This window comes from Lampris incognitus, chromosome 12, assembly GCF_029633865.1.
Source record: "Lampris incognitus isolate fLamInc1 chromosome 12, fLamInc1.hap2, whole genome shotgun sequence".
In the NCBI taxonomy this organism is placed as follows: Eukaryota; Metazoa; Chordata; class Actinopteri; order Lampriformes; family Lampridae; genus Lampris; species Lampris incognitus.
The window spans coordinates 9,148,914-9,153,460 of NC_079222.1; positions in this window are offsets into that span (position 1 = coordinate 9,148,914).

Consider the following 4,547-nt stretch of genomic DNA (forward strand, 5'->3'; position numbering starts at 1 on the left):
ACCATGAAAAGATTCCACACAGTGTGAAGCTGATTCCTCGGCACACATCAAAACACTTCCTCACTCGGGACAGGTTTCCCTTTTTCTGCAAATCTTCCTTTCTCTTCCCTGCTTTTCTTTCATCCCCCGTCCTTTCATAACTCGTTAAGAGCTGACAAATGTTAATGAGAGGCAAACGGCAGCGTCACCTGCCGTGCGGCTCAGAGGAGCCTGTGGCTCACTCCCAGCGAACACATGAATGTCCAACGGGGACTGACTCAAGACGTTGTCCGTCTTGGGAGAGAGACCCCACCTCTGTTGCCCTCCCTGAGGATTCTTCCTATTTCTTCTCCCTGTTGAAGGGTATTATTTTTAGGGAGCTGTTCCTTATCCGATGCGAGGGTCTCAGGACAGGATGCTGTGTTGCTGTAAAGCCCCCTGGGGTAAATGAGTCATTTGTGATATTGGGCTATACAAATAAAATCGACTTGACTTGACTCGTGGGTTTCTGAATTATTATTTTTTGTGTCCTGGCCAAGTAGAAATCAGATGGCTCTACAAATCTACCCCCCCCCCCCCACTGCGTCCACGTGGGCCCGCACAAGCAGAAGCACTCAAGCGGACAATTGTGCCCACGCAGATCAAGACACTAATGACAACAAATGCTCATGTACACACAATAAAAAACAAACACAAACATATAAACATTCTGCACACTTGCACACACACACACACTCTATGCGCACCGACACACGCTTCGTCACAAACACGCACGGATGCCCATGCGCACGCGCTCACAAGTAAACGCGCACACAGATACAATCGCGTTAACACGCGCACCAACACACGCATGCTCTCGCAAGCAAACACACAGACAGATACAATCAAAGGGAACACACACAAACCACACATGCGATCGCAAGTAAACACACACAGTACACGAATGCAATCGCATCAACACACATACACACACACACACACACACACAGACACACAAAATATAGATGCACACGTGCACACGCAAGTAAATACACATGCAATCGCGTTAACGCACACACAAACAGAAACGTAGACACACACACGCACACGCACACACACACACACACACAACCACCCACACACACGCACACACAGTGCACACTCGTGCACTCACAAATAAGCAGTGTTTCTCTCATGAGCTGTGCCGGTTTCTGCGCGCAGTTTAAGAGGAGCGTCATCGTTGCTTTGGGGTTTCCTTGATGGCACTTTAAAGCGGGGCCCTCGCGAGCTTAGCGTGATGGCCTCTGGGTTATTTTAAGCTCCAGCGTGCGAGGCAGCGCAACCCCAGAAACCGCCGTAATTACAAGACGCGGTCGGTTTGATTCTCCACGGAGCCGGAGACCTTGATCTGGTACGGGACAAGAAGGGAGGAGGAGTTCCTCCGTTGGAAGAGTACCGACCGGACACATGGAGTTGATTTGGGGGTTTCTATATGGGGAGCCTCCGGAGCGAGCCAGCTTGTTTCGAAACCTCAATGGAACCCTGAAGTGGGCAGCGGCCAATAGAGAAAGAGCAGTGTTGCGTGCAGCTGCGTTGTAGAAAGTAGTAATTCCCCACTCATTTGCCCACACAGTTTGATCCATTAGTGCTGTAAAGTCATCCGTCCTGGCCTATTCTCATTCCCCTCGGAGAAATAAATCACTTTTCCCTTTCTGACAGCAAAGAGAGCCGGCCGGATTTCAAATGTTCCACAGCTTTGGCACAACTAAACCGTCTTTTGGAGTGAGCAACACTTGAGCTTGGAAGTGTGCAGCCTTCCCAATTTCTCCACTTTTCTGGTCACGTCGCGGTCGTGATTCATGGAGTAAAAATGTGTCTGGAAAAGCACATTCGTGGTGTTTGATGGACAGGGGTGCTATACAGTCATCACTGCGATTATGTCCCATAAGGCCCGCGCTGCGTTGAAGGTCAACGACGGGTCAAGGCTCTCGAAAAACGTCGCTGGATAGGCTCGGGTATATCAAAACCTCTTCAGCAGATCTGACAAAATCTTGTGTCAGACTGGTTTGTGCCAGTTTCCATCCGGTGCTGAGGCTGTGCTATATATATATATTATATATATATATATATATATATATGTGTGTGTGTGTGTGTGTGTGTGTGTGTGTGTGTGTATATATATGTATATACATATAATTATATATGATACATACAGTCTCTTACATAGTGTCAGCCCTGCAGTCTTTTCCCAGCAGACTGATCCTGAAATAATCTTTCCGACCTGAATCTGAGCCCCATGGTGCAGCGCTACGGACAGAAGGTCACACTGAGTGAAGGAAGTGGGACAGGACTGCTAAATGTATCCCAGAAGTTCAGTCTTAAACTTTCCATCCTCGTATATCTCGTCTCAGTAAAGGGGAGAAAGTCACAGGTGTTAGAAGACAGTGAAGGAAAATACCCCGTATCGCTGGTTCATTAAGCCCCGAGAGACAGAGCCATCCAAGGAGATATACTATTGATTTCATGTTTGCTGCTTGTCTCGGAAGAAGCGTCCTGCTCCGGAGCTTCCTTGTTACTTGCCGCGTGCTTTCTCTTCCCCCGGACCACTCTGTTTGATTGGTTGTTTCAGAGCAGCCCACATTTCAATCCACTTTCCCTTCACTGTCACTCTCCTGTTCCCTCTTTGATCGCCCCCCATCCCCTCTCCCTCTCTCCCTCTCCCCCCTCTTCCCCTCTCTCTCCTCCTCTCTCTCTCTCTCTCTCTCCTCTCTCTCCTCCTCTCTCTCTCTCTCTCTCTCTCTCTCTCTCTCTCTCTCTCTCTCTCCCTCTCTCCCCCTCCCCTCTCTCTCTCTCCTCCCGGGCCCCTGGGTGTAATTAAAGAGACTGTGACGGGGCCAGTGAAAGAAAGCTTCATAGCAGGAGAACAATGAGAAACTCAAGGTGGGACAATGAGAGAATGGGACGTGGGCAGGACGGGACCAAAATGTGAAATGCAGAGGTAGTTAATGAGGATGGTGATGGTAGGTGGGACAATGTTTTAGGGTGAAGGAGGGAGGGAGAGGGGTGTGTGGTGTGTGTGTGTGTGTTGGGTGGAGGGTGGTCATCTTTTCTTCCTACCTCCCCCCAGTGGAGACGACACCAGATGGGTCTGTCATTAAAGATATTATACAGCATGATGAGAACCGGCTCTTTAAGATGAAACAAGGACAGCAGGGCGTGTCTGTCACTGTCCCATGAGGAATAAGGATTTCTATCTAGATCACTCACACACACACACACACACACACACACACACACACCACACACACACACACCACATATACAGTCATGCTTCTGCTTCCGGTATGGGGGAAAGATGGCGGCGCCAATTCACGTTTGTGGCGGTCTCTGCCCAGTAGCGTCCATGCAGTGTCTTTGTCCACGTCTGCGTCTGAGTTTGTGTCTTGGTTTGATGGCTGGGAGAGCTGGCCCTGGATCGGCCGGGAGAACTTGGTCTGCTGCGTCCTGTGGGCCCAGGGACCGCGGCCCTGCCCGGAGCTGCACGACGAGGAGGTAACACCGAGGGGGGGTCTTGACAGGACGCGGAAAGTGGGGCAGGCTAGGGCTAACTGCTAGCCCATGCAGACTGGCAGTTCTGACAACACCGCGGGCGGTCTGGCGGCGGTCTGGCCTACCATTGACTGTTTTTAGTGTCGTCGTGTGAGTGCGGGGGGAGGTGTGTCGAAGGTGTCTGGCTGGGAGAGCTGGCGTTGGATCAGCTGAGGGAGCCTGGTCTGCTGCGTCCTGTGGGTCCAAGGACCATGGCCCTACCTGAAGCTGCGTCCGAAGAAGAAACGCCGAGGGGCGGTCTGGACAGGACGCAAGGTAGCGGGGCAGGCTAAGCTAACTGCTAGCTCATGCACACCGGACGTTCCGACAGTCATCCTGGCTGGCGTTCGTTTCTTTTGGACATTGATTTTTTTTTTAAAATTTAGTTTGGATATATGTGTTAGTTTGGATATATGTGTTCTTGTAGTTGTTGTAGTTTTTGGATGTGTATTTGTCTTTTGTTGCACTGCTGTGGACTGGGGGAAACGACTTTTCATTTTATTTCATGTACGCAAATACATGAAATAAAATGGCAAAGTGTTCCTGATTCCTGATACTCACATACAGCTTACACATACAAGAGACATGTAAACACACACATATACAAGAGGACATGTATACAACACATACAAAGAGACATGTATACACACATACAAGAGACATGTAAACACACACATACAAGAGGCATGTATACATACATATAAGAGACATGTATACACCATATAGCAGACATGTATACACACATATAGGAGACATGTATACACACATATAACAGACATGTATACACACATATAAGAGACATGTATGCACACATATAAGAGACATGTATACACACATATAAAGACATGTATACACACATATAGAAGACATGTATACACACATATAACAGACGATGTATACACACATAAGAAACACCAAATAAAGACATGTATACACAACATATAACAGACATGTATACACACATATAACAGGACATGTATACACACACTATAACAGACATG